Source organism: Miscanthus floridulus, chromosome 3 (assembly GCF_019320115.1).
Source record: "Miscanthus floridulus cultivar M001 chromosome 3, ASM1932011v1, whole genome shotgun sequence".
NCBI lineage: Eukaryota > Viridiplantae > Streptophyta > Magnoliopsida > Poales > Poaceae > Miscanthus > Miscanthus floridulus.
The window spans coordinates 84,298,366-84,311,656 of NC_089582.1; the positions used below are offsets into that span (position 1 = coordinate 84,298,366).

Genomic DNA, 13,291 nt, shown 5'->3' on the forward strand with positions numbered 1-13,291 from the left:
CATACTCGGTGGCGTTATTAGATGCTGGGAGATAAATCCTGAGGACGTACCGAAGCTGCTCCTCGGATGGTGACACGAAAAGGACTCCTGCTCCTATGCCATCGACATTGAGAGAGCTATCGAAGTACATCTTCCAATACTCATTGGGCCCCTGAGAGGCAGGTGTGCTTAAGTCTATCCACTCGATGATGAAATCGATGAGTGCCTGAGACTTGATTGTAGTACGGCTTGCAAATTCCAAGGAGAAAGGGCATAACTCCATTGCCCATTTGACGATGCACCCGTTCGCATCCTTGTTGCGAATGATGTCTCCTAGAGGGTACTCGGTCATGACCACCACACAATATCCGTCGAAGTAATGTTTCAACTTTTGGGATGTTATCAGTATGGCGTAGATCAGTTTCTGAAACTATGGGTACCTGGTCTTGGATTCATTGAGTACCTCACTGATGAAATAGATTGGTCGATGTACCTTGTAGGCGTGGCCAGGCTCATCGTGCTCGACCACCATGGCAGTGGAGACCACCCGATTAGTTGCCGCAATGTAAAGTAGGAGAGTTTCATCTTCTCTAGGAGCAGTGAGGACCGGATGTGATGTAAGGTATTGTTTCAGCTGTGTGAAGGCAGCATCTGCTTCCTTTGACCACTCAAACTTCTCGGATGCTTTGAGCAGCTTGAAGAACGGTAGTCCTTTTTCTCCTAATCTTGATATGAAACGACTGAGAGCAGCCATGCATCCGGTAAGCTTCTAGACATCCTTCACCTTTTTGGGCAGCTTCATGTCTAAGACATCTTTGACTTTCTTTGGGTTAGGGCATATGCCGTCGTGACTGACGACGTTGCCAAGTAGTATACCAGAAGGAACACTAAAGATGCACTTCTTTGGGTTTAACTTCCATTGGAATGTATTAAGGGCTACAAAGGTGTGTTCCAAGTCATCAACAAGGGTATGTGCTTCCTTGGTCTTGACAACTACATCATCAACATAAGCCTCGACGAGGTCATCTTTTATCTCGTCTTTAAGGCAGGCCTGTATGGCGCGTTGATAGGTAGCCCCAGCGTTCTTGAGCCCGAACGACATGGTCGTGCAGTAGTAGGTGCCAAAAGGCGTGATGAAAGATGTCTTGATCTGGTCGTCCTTTTTGAGAGCGATCTGGTGATAACCAGAGTAGCAATCGAGAAAGGAAAGCAGCTCGCAACCAGTGGTTGAATCTACGACCTCGTCTATGCGAGGTAAGCCGAAGGGGTCCTTAGGGTAGTGTTTGTTGAGATCAGTGTAATCAACGCACATTCTCCATTCATTATTCTTTTTGCATACAAGAACTGGGTTGGCTAACCACTCCGGATGATACACTTCTTTGATAAATCTGGCTACCAAAAGTCATGTAACTTCTACCCTAATCGCCTCCTTCTTGTCGCAAGCGAACCATCGTAGCTTCTGTTTGATAGGTTTGGCCTTGCTGTTGATATTCAAGGAGTGCTCGATCAAATTCTGAGGTACATCGGGCATGTCAGCAAGTCTCCATGCGAACACATCCACGTTGCTCCTCAAGAACCTAACGAGCGCGTCTTCCTATTTGGGATCCAGGTTGGCCTCGATAAGGGCCATTTTGCTGGGATCACCGTCGACCAGCTGGATCACCTTGTGCTCCTTAGACTTGATGTTCTTGCGTGGAGCCACGAGCTCTGGGATCTCCAGGTGGTCGGTTGAGGTCTTCTTGGCGTCGAGCATGGTTTCAGCCATGCAAATAGAGAGGTCGTGAGCCTCTGCTATTTTGAAGCTGTCATCCTCGTAGGTATACACTGCATATACATTGCCCCTGAGAGTTAGAACCCCTTTCTTGGTAGGCATCTTGAGCACCAAATACCTGTAATGAGGTATGGCCATGAACTTGGTGAGCGATGGTCGACCAAGGATAGCATGGTAGGTGCCATCGAAGTCAGCGACCACGAAGTTAACGTAGTCGGTGCGGAAGTGGTCCGGGGTCCCAAATTACACAGGTAGCGTGATCTGCCCAAGAGGTGTAGAGCTCTGTCTAGGGAGAACACCCCAGAACTGTGCCTCATATGGTTTGAGATCCACCTGGGTTATCTTTAGGGCTGGCAGACTATTCTTGTATAGTATATCGATGGAACTGCCGCCATCGATCAGCACTCTATTAAACTGAACCTTGTTGATACAAGGATCGAGGACTAGGGGAAAACGCCCTAGCTCAGGTATCATAGCCCATTGGTCTTTTCTACTGAAGGAGATCTTGCAGTGAGACCAAGGAAGGAGCCATGGATTGGCGATGAGGTTGTCGGTGTTTGCCATGTTCAAGCAGGCACGGGCGAGCAGCTTGCGTTCTCGTTTAGTCTCGATGGACACTTTGCCTCCAATGATAGTGTGAACACGATCAGTTGGCTTGACGTACTTGTGACAAGGATCTGTGTCTTCATCGTCGTTGTCCTCGTTGTGTGTTCCCCTGCATCGTTAGGCTTGTCGGACATATCCGGAGCCTATTGACATGTATAGATAGACTTGAGAACGCGGCAATTCTCCATGGTATGGTTTGACTTGGGGTGGAGCTGGCAGGGTCCTCTTAATGCTTTGGTGTAATCTTCTTCGTAGTTGCGACATCCGCCACCTTTCTTAATGGTGTTGACCTTGCCGTCATCTTCCCAAGCACGCTTACCCCTGTAATCGTCACGGCGATTACGCCGCTGATTACGCTGGTTGCGGTGGTCGCGGGGGTCATTGCGCTAGTTGCGGCAATCAAAATTGTCGTTCCGACCACGGTTGCTGCGGTAGTCGTCGCGGTGTAGGGGTGGTCGGAGCGTGGAACCCTTGCTCCTTCTTCAATGATTATCTTTTTAGCATCGTCGGCATCCGCATATTTCTTAGTAGTGGCCAGGAGCGCTGTGACTGATTCAGGTCTCTTGCGAAGGAGCTTGTCCCATAGGGCATCATGGAAGCGGAGACCAGTGATGAAAGCCTCGATTGCCTCATTGTCAGAGATTGATGGGACCTTGATACGCATCTCCGAGAAACACCGGACTTACTTGCGTAGCGGCTCATCTTTCCGGTCTTGAATCCGCTACAGATCATATTTATTGTCGGGTTACTCGCAAGTAGCAATGAAGTTGTCGATGAAAGCTTGCTTGAGCTCTTGCCAAGAATCAAAGTAGTTTGCCGGCAAGCTAACCAGCCATTGGTGACCTGCATGGCCGACAGCAACTGGGAAGTAGTTAGACATGACGTGCTCGTCAGCCATGGCTGATCTGCATGCAGTTTCATAGAGCATGACCCATAATTTGGGGTTCTCCTTGCTATCGTACTTCTGAAGTTTTTCAAGCTTGAAGTTCTTGGGCCATATGACTTGGTGAAGGTGTAGAGTAAATTGCTTCAAACCCGGAGGGTCGTGGGTAGTATCATATTCCATACGGTGATAGCTTTCATGGGATGCACAATCATTGGCTCTTTGGTTGATGCGATCGCGCAGATCGCGTCCTCCGAGGTAATGGCAGAGATTGTTATTGCCATCACGGCGATCTCGGTTGCCATCCTGATTAACCCGACGACCATGGTTATCGCAGCGATTATCACGGTTGTCTTGGTAGTTGTCGTCCCGAACGTCACGGCGGTTGTCCTCCCAACGACGGTTGTCGTCTCGACCACCATCATGGCCACCGTTTCTGCCTTGATAGTTGTCTGATGAGTCATTGTTGCGTGAGCCACGTTGGTTGGGTGGCTGTGAGCGACTTGAGTATTGGTGGCTATGGCTTGATTCGACTGAGACGGATAGAGCCCGGGTTTGATTTACAATCTCTACAGTCTGGGCCATAGCAGCCGTCAGATAAGCTTGTATATCATCACAAACTGCCTGTGTTTCCGGGGTGTTGGGTAGTCGTTGCATTGTCGCCATAGCAACAACTACGTTGGCGCTTGGAGTCCTGAAGACCTGCTTGTCCCCCACTCTGTCAAAGGCATTGTTAAGGTTGTGTGGCTGCACCCTTATGCGTCGGGCCTCCTCTTCTGCCTTGGCTTCAATTTGTCGGCGATTAAACTAGTCAATATTGCATGCTTCGCGTGCTAGCCTTTCTTGTTCTGTTTTGCCGACTGCCGGTGATTCATCATTACTGACGACATTGATCAAGTCTCCTCGCTTTGGTGGGAAGGACGGGAATTGTGGGAACCTCGGGGCATGGTCTAGGATATCCAGATCGTATTCGATGCCTTCATCGTCATGATGCTGGAGCTCGATGTGGACGGAGGCATTAGATGCGATGCCGGATGAGGAGCTTGAGCCACCCTCTTGAACTATGTGGATCGATCCTTCTTGATAATCCTCAATTCAGACCATGTTGACGAAGTTGCATAGGCTGTAGGGCTGGACCTGGTGGTTCTCCATCGAGGCTTCATACTCGGAGAGTCGGAGACCTATCACAGGGGCTGGCCGGCGACGGACGGAGCGCCCTTCAGGAGTAGATGTGACCACGAGATCCATACTGAATCATGCAGGATGACTGGCCTGAGCTAGTCGGGTAGATCTGTTGTGGGTCGTAGTTAGAGCAACTCCAACGGTTTTGCAAATGGGCTTGGCATTCTTGTTTTTGGAAAAAACTTTAAAAATCTCCTTTCCAATGGTTTGGCAAATGGGCTTGGCATTTCTATTAACTTGGCAAAAACCTGGGATGGACTCACATATATGCGCGCTTGCGCTCGGCTTCGCATTCCCTCTCGCGCGCTTCTCCCGCGCAATATTTCCCTCTCGCGCGCTCGCTATTCCCTCCCGCGCCGCCGGGTTTCCTTCCCGCGAAACCCTAGAAGGAGTCGACGGGATCGCGCCGTCGTACATTCCCGCGAACCCCAGAAGGACCTCCAAGGGATCACGACCTGTTCTTCCTGGGCGACCAGCATCTTCATCAACGCGGCTAGGGTTGAGGTACTCCATGATCCAATCTTTCAATTGATGGTATACGTTTTCCATTGTTGCTAGCTAGCGTTCTGTGGCTCTGTGCGGAGGGGATGGACGGCTGTGCTATGATTCCCAAATAGTAGCATTTGCTTCTAGAATTCAACAAAGGTCTTCGATGATATGCACAGATGTGTCCGTTTAAACAATATCCTCCTCGATGATATGCATGTCCCTGTATGATGTGAAGGTGTATATGTACAGATGTCTACGCATGTCCTTTGATCTTTATTTTTTTCGAATAAGAGCGAATATATGTAGTGTCTTTGATCTATTCGTGCTAATTTGAAACACAACATTTGCTGTTTTTTGGCAGATTCGTTCAAATGGAAGGAATGGGATTCTATACGGGCATACTCACATCAAATGGCATAAACTTTCCTAGCTTGGACGACTTGAACTTTCCACTGACTCCACACACTCAGCAAACTAGTAATGATCTTCCTTCCGCATTTCAAGATGATGATGTTGTGGAAGTGCAGGCAGCTGAAGTTGCTGGTTGCCGTCGTGCTGGAAAGGGTGCATCACATAGGACAAAAAAATTTGATAAAGATGAAGATATAGTTATATGCTCAGCTTGGTTGAATGTTAGCAAAGATCCCATTCACGGTGCCAATCAAAATCGTTTATCATTTTGGGGTAGAATTCGTGCTTTCTTCGACGAACACAAGACAACTAAAGCTATCAGGACAGAGAACTCTATTATGCATAGGTGGCTCACTATTCAGAAGGATGTGAACAAGTACTGTTCATGCTACGAGAAAATTGAGCGTAGGAATCAAAGTGGAGCGACTATCCAAGACATGGTTTGTTTTCGTAGTTGGTTCTTTTATTTGTTTCGCAATATTTAGTTAATATGTGAGGATATAAACATTTTAATTTTTTTACTTGTGTAGATTACTGAAGCATCTGAGATGTACACGGGAGTAGACAAGGAGAAGAAGTCGTTTACTCTTCTACATTGTTGGAACAGGTTGAAGGGTGAAGACAAGTGGAAGACAAAAAGGATTGAACTGGCTGAGCAGCAGAAACAAGCCACTAAGAAAAAACAGAAGACTACCAAGGACTCCACGCCGAACAATGTGCAAGCTAACATCAATGACGAAGTGCAAGAGATTGCAGCGCCAAGTTCTGAAGATCGAAAGAGGCCAATGGGTCAGAAGAGGGCAAAAGAAGCTTTTAGGCGAGGAGGCGCTGACACTTGCATTGAAGCTTTGGACAAGATGTGGGAGAAGAAGGAGGCTTTTGACAGGGAAAGAGATAAGGAGAAAAAGGAGAGGTACATGGCCTCAATTGAGGTAGAGAAGGCTTCACTTGAGCTTGAGAAGAAGCGATTGCCAAATGAAGAGAAAAAAATTGAAGCAGACTTGTTGAAGGAGGAGAAAGAAATCATGTTGGCGGACAAGAGCTCCCTCGACCAGGACCAGCTGCAGTGGCTTGAGATAATGAAGAAGAAGATCCTTGCACGACATATGGCAAACTAGTTTTAGTTCATGCCTTGCACTTTATTTACCCAAACATTATAGGATTCGATTTGTGAATCAGAGAACCTTTACTTCTTCACTTCAATTGTTTTTCATAGAATCATTGGTTCTATTGTCATATTTATTTGAGTGTACTTGTGTGATACATGCAGCTGTCATATTTTATTTGAGTGGAAATTTGATTCAAAGATGCAGCTATCATATTTTATTTCAGTGTATGGCATGTGAATTGGTTCTTGATAATGATCAACGTGCATGGTACTGTGTAGCTGTGCGCATGGACTCGATGGAACCGAGTGCTGCTCCTGATCAAACTGAATGCTGTTGCTGACAATTGATGGAAACCAAGCACTATACAGCATAAATCAAATTGTGACGTCTAGGATCAAATTGTGTCTTGCCGAGACTATGGAATTAACACATATGTTAACACAAATCACTTAAAAAGAAATATCGAATACAGAAATATGAAACTAAATTGTTCATTACAATTGATAACACAAAGTGTTCAGTACACTTAAATGAAAATGCTAAGAAATTGAAACTAAATCATGATGCTGGTTCCATAGGATATAGATCAGGATGATGGTTCCATAGGTGCTCGATGAGGTCTTCTTTCAACTGGAAATGTGTTTCCTTGTCTCGGATCTTTTTATGCGCTTCAATAAATTCAGCTAGTGTGCGAGTAGGAATGCCATGAGAAGGTTGCACATTTTCACCACCATAATCGAATCTCTCATCAGGGTCCACATCTCTTTCATCTTCAACAATCATATTGTGCATGATGACACAAGCCCTCATGATCAATGCTAGCGTCTTTGTGTCCCAAACGCGACCTGGTTGTCGAACAATGGCAAACCTAGATTGAAAAGCCCCAAAAGTTCTTTCAACATCCTTCCTCGCTGATTCTTGCGCTTTGGCAAAGTATTTCCTCTTGTTACCCATAGGAAGAGAGATGGACTTCACTAAAGTAGCCCAGGGGGGATATATACCATCGGCGAGATAATAACCCATCTTGTAATCGTGACCATTAATGGTATAGTTCACTTCTGGAGCAATACCTTCCGCCAGGTTGTCAAATAATGGAGACCGGTGAAGGACATTGATATCATTATGAGACCCAGGCATCCCAAAAAATGCATGCCATATCCAAAGGTCATGAGACGCAACAGCTTCTAAAATGATAGTTGGCTTGTTCACATGCCCCTTGTACTGACCCTGCGATTCAACTGGACAATTCTTCCATGCCCAATGCATACAATCGATAGACCCTAACATTCCAGGGAAACCTCTTTTCTCATTGAGTGCCAGTAAGCGTGCTATGTCAGCCTCATTGGGATGTCTCAGGTATTCCGCTTCAAATATTTCAACAACTGCAGCAACAAACCTACGTAGGCTCTCAAGTGCAGTGCTTTCGCCAATGCGAACGTACTCATCTGTAGCATCAGCAGGAACCCCATATGTGAGCATACGTAGAGCGGCAGTGACTTTTTGGAAGCAACTCAGACCAAGCACACCTGTCGCATCCCTTTTCTACACAAAGTAATAATCATGTGCTTCAACAGCATTCATGATGCGTAGGAAAAGATCCCTATTCATTCTGAATCTGAAGAAAATGAAAAAAAGTTCAACACCTCGTATAAAAATTTAACAAATACTATGAATTAATCTGAGGTGAAAGAACAACAACCTCCGACGGAATAAATCTGGACCATACGTCGGATTATCCGCCAAATAATCTTGAAACATCCTCCGGTGGCCACCTTCTCTATCGCGATAAATAACAGCATGGCCATGGACCAAACCACTGGGTCTTCTTTTTTTATTCCAAAACATGTGCACAATCTAAGCAGCTGTCAAGATGAAGTAATCATCGTCGTCTGAAGAATCGTCATCCAATCGTCTTCGGAGACGTGATCTGGAAGCCCTCATCTGTCAGAAATGACAATTGCACATTTGAGAACAATTGCGCATCTGAGAACATCCAACAAAATACGATAGGCTCTGCTGCAAGCTATTCATCTATGAAGCACAAACCTTGGAGATTTGCAGGGCACGCCGGCTTGATGTAGTCTCCAGCAACCTGGAATCCATCTTTGGCTTCCTGGGCACGGTGGTCGGGGTCAGCTACGGTGGGATGGTGGCGTTCAAGATGGTGGAGGCGCACCGTTGTCGGGCTACCTGCTGGCGAGGCAGCCTGGCAACGCCGCGACCGCGGGAGGAAAGTCCCGCGACGGCGCGAAGAAAGCCCCGCGAGAGATCGAAGTCCGCGCGCGAAGGGAAAAAATCACCGGGAAATAGTGTGGGTCCACAATTTTCGTTTTTGCCAAGTGAATAATGGGGAACCGTTGTAGATTGATTCTTTTTACCTTTGCCATATTTATTTGGGAGTTGGCAAACTCCATGTTTTGCCAAACAAAAAATGCAAAACCATTGGAGATGCTCTTACCTGCTCATTAGGTTGACTTTGAATCGAACTTACTAGAGCTAGAGTTTCGGCAAGTTTGGTGCCGACCCGATCGATAGAGTCGAGCAGGTCGATGTTGTCGATCTGCCTCCTTTTGTAGCGAGGAAGTGGATGACGGGTTGTTAGCGTGGCTGAAGACGACGTTGGCGTGGTCGGAGCCAGATCCACCGTGGTCGGAGCCAAATCCACCATGGTCGGAGTCAGATCCTCCATGGTCGGAGCCATAGCCGATGCAGGTGAAGCAGTGGTTGGCGTAGATTGAACCCGCACCTCTTCCGAGGTCGTGGCGATGAAGTCATTGGAGCCAGTGGTCTAGGTGATCTAGCCGATGGTGAATGTGAGGCCGTTTGGCGTAGCCATGGAACCAAGGATGATGACCATCTTGTTCGCCTGGAGAGTAGTACGCATACCCCCTACCTGGCGTGCCACTGTCGATGAAATATGGTCGGCAGTCTACCGAGGGGTATGCCCAAGGTAGTAGATTATTGGTAGACAGATGTGCAAGCAACAAACAAGATGGTAACGCAAGACAGACACAAGGTTTTATCCAGGTTCGGCCGCCGTAAAGGCGTAATACCTACGTCCAGTGTCTGATTGTATTACTGTATGTCAATGAGACATGTTTTTTAGAGGGGTCCCCTGCCCGCCTTATATAGTCCGGGGGGTAGGGTTACAGATCTGGAAACTAATCCTAGCCAGTTACAATTGCCATAGGTGGCCGGATAAGGATTCCTATTCTAACCGACCAGGATCTTGCTTGATCTCCAAATCTGCCTTGATTCCTTACGTGAGATTCCAAATAGGTTGGTCGGGCCGTGCGTCGTCTTCTAGTGGGCTGGACCCCCTGATCCGGGCTAGCCCAAGCCTAGCCGCAAGGGTATAGGGGTTAATACCCCCACAGCAACCAAACCAAAGACCTCAGCAAACCCCCGCAAATAGCCAAAATGATAACAGAGATAATACCCAAAATAGACCCAACCCAAGAGACCCAGTGAAACTTTACTGCCATTTCTTTGGCCTAGGAAAGGGGCACATGACAAAATAGTGCGCCTATTTTGTGAAGGGGAAAGAATACCAAGAGGCACAGCAAGCTGCCGCCTTAGGACAACCAAAACCTGTCAACTACACAAGGAGACAACCCACCACCGCAACCACCCCATACCACTACAGGCCAGTGAACTATGGTATTCCCTCACAACTCCAGCTTCAACAATACCCAACCTTCGCTAGTTACAATCCCTCCTATCACCATTACAACACCTACGACAACCCCAAATCATCATTCAGCTACAACAATCATTCCAACATCCAACCATACACGGTCACTCACCCACCCAATCCACCACAAATGCCAAACCAACACCAGCCTTACCACCACCTCCACCACCACTGCCAACCCAACCACAACAATAAGAAGTAAAACCAGAGCCCATGAGCCAACCCAATCAAACAACAATCAACAACCCAATTGTCGATGTTTGACTACCGATAGCCTACCACGGGGGTCCCCGAGGCAGTATGTTTGGGCTTCAGCGTATGCAGAACTCAATGGTTAACGCAAGAGACAGTTGATTTATCCTGGTTTGGACCCTCGATCTTTGATCGAGTAATAGCCCTACGTCTAGTCGGCGTTAGCCTTTGCGTTGGATTGATTGTCAAGTGTTGTGTTGCGTACAATTGTTCAAAAAGTCACTCTTGTCTAGGAACCCTGCCCTCCTTTATATAGTCAGGAGGTCAGAATCCTAGTCGGTTTACAATGAGAGTTCCTAGTAGGATTACATAATAATACTACTACTAAGATTACAGGGGAAGAATCCTAGTGGAAGACACCCTTCTACATTGTGTAGATTACTGAAGCATCTGAGATGTACACGGGAGTAGACGAGGAGAAGAAGTCGTTTACTCTTCTACATTGTTGGAACAGGTTGAAGGATGAAGACAAGTGGAAGACAAAAAGGATTGAACTGGCTGAGCAGCAGAAACAAGCCACTAAGAAAAAACAGAAGACTACCAAGGACTCCACGCCGAACAATGTGCAAGCTAACATCAATGACGAAGTGCAAGAGATTGCAGCGCCAAGTTCTGAAGATCGAAAGAGGCCAATGGGTCAGAAGAGGGCAAAAGAAGCTTTTAGGCGAGGAGGCGCTGACGCTTGCATTGAAGCTTTGGACAAGATGTGGGAGAAGAAGGAGGCTTTTGACAGGGAAAGAGATAAGGAGAAAAAGGAGAGGTACATGGCCTCAATTGAGGTAGAGAAGGCTTCACTTGAGCTTGAGAAGAAGCGATTGCCAAATGAAGAAAAAAAAATTGAAGCAGACTTGTTGAAGGAGGAGAAAGAAATCATGTTGGCGGACAAGAGCTCCCTCGACCAGGACCAGCTGCAGTGGCTTGAGATAATGAAGAAGAAGATCCTTGCACGACATATGGCAAACTAGTTTTAGTTCATGCCTTGCACTTTATTTACCCAAACATTATAGGATTCGATTTGTGAATCAGAGAACCTTTACTTCTTCACTTCAATTGTTTTTCATAGAATCATTGGTTCTATTGTCATATTTATTTGAGTGTACTTGTGTGATACATGCAGCTGTCATATTTTATTTGAGTGGAAATTTGATTCAAAGATGCAGCTATCATATTTTATTTCAGTGTATGGCATGTGAATTGGTTCTTGATAATGATCAACGTGCATGGTACTGTGTAGCTGTGCGCATGGACTCGATGGAACCGAGTGCTGCTCCTGATCAAACTGAATGCTGTTGCTGACAATTGATGGAAACCAAGCACTGTACAGCATAAATCAAATTGTGACGTCTAGGATCAAATTGTGTCTTGCCGAGACTATGGAATTAACACATATGTTAACACAAATCACTTAAAAAGAAATATCGAATACAGAAATATGAAACTAAATTGTTCATTACAATTGATAACACAAAGTGTTCAGTACACTTAAATGAAAATGCTAAGAAATTGAAACTAAATCATGATGCTGGTTCCATAGGATATAGATCAGGATGATGGTTCCATAGGTGCTCGATGAGGTCTTCTTTCAACTGGAAATGTGTTTCCTTGTCTCGGATCTTTTTATGCGCTTCAATAAATTAAGCTAGTGTGCGAGTAGGAATGCCATGAGAAGGTTGCACATTTTCACCACCATAATCGAATCTCTCATCAGGGTCCACATCTCTTTCATCTTCAACAATCATATTGTGCATGATGACACAAGCCCTCATGATCAATGCTAGCGTCTCTGTGTCCCAAACGCGACCTGGTTGTCGAACAATGGCAAACCTAGATTGAAAAGCCCCAAAAGTTCTTTCAACATCCTTCCTCGCTGATTCTTGCGCTTTGGCAAAGTATTTCCTCTTGTTACCCATAGGAAGAGAGATGGACTTCACTAAAGTAGCCCAGGGGGGATATATACCATCGGTGAGATAATAACCCATCTTGTAATCGTGACCATTAATGGTATAGTTCACCTCTGGAGCAATACCTTCCGCCAGGTTGTCAAATAATGGAGACCGGTGAAGGACATTGATATCATTATGAGACCCAGGCATCCCAAAAAATGCATGCCATATCCAAAGGTCATGAGACGCAACAGCTTCTAAAATGATAGTTGGCTTGTTCACATGCCCCTTGTACTGACCCTGCGATTCAACTGGACAATTCTTCCATGCCCAATGCATACAATCGATAGACCCTAACATTCCAGGGAAACCTCTTTTCTCATTGAGTGCCAGTAAGCGTGCTATGTCAGCCTCATTGGGATGTCTTAGGTATTCCGCTTCAAATATTTCAACAACTGCAGCAACAAACCTACGTAGGCTCTCAAGTGCAGTGCTTTCGCCAATGCGAACGTACTCATCTGTAGCATCAGCAGGAACCCCATATGTGAGCATACGTAGAGCGGCAGTGACTTTTTGGAAGCAACTCAGACCAAGCACACCTATCGCATCCCTTTTCTGCACAAAGTAATAATCATGTGCTTCAACAGCATTCATGATGCGTAGGAAAAGATCCCTATTCATTCTGAATCTGAAGAAAATGAAAAAAAGTTCAACACCTCGTATAAAAATTTAACAAATACTATGAATTAATCTGAGGTGAAAGAACAACAACCTCCGACGGAATAAATCTGGACCATACGTCGGATTATCCGCCAAATAATCTTGAAACATCCTCCGGTGGCCACCTTCTCTATCGCGATAAATAACAGCATGGCCATGGACCGAACCACCGGGTCTTCTTTTTTTATTCCAAAACATGTGCACAATCTAAGCAGCTGTCAAGATGAAGTAATCATCGTCGTCTGAAGAATCGTCATCCAATCGTCTTCGGAGACGTGATCTGGAAGCCCTCATCTGTCAGAAATGACAATT

The 13,291-nt window shown here is 46.0% G+C and overlaps 2 pseudogenes; both read right to left on the reverse strand.

Annotated features, from left to right (window-relative positions):
- Positions 1 to 6,988: 6,988 nt before the first annotated feature.
- LOC136546016 (protein ALP1-like) lies at positions 6,989 to 8,188 on the reverse strand (annotated as a pseudogene).
- A 3,702-nt stretch (positions 8,189 to 11,890) lies between these two features.
- LOC136546017 (protein ALP1-like) lies at positions 11,891 to 13,090 on the reverse strand (annotated as a pseudogene).
- Positions 13,091 to 13,291: the final 201 nt, after the last annotated feature.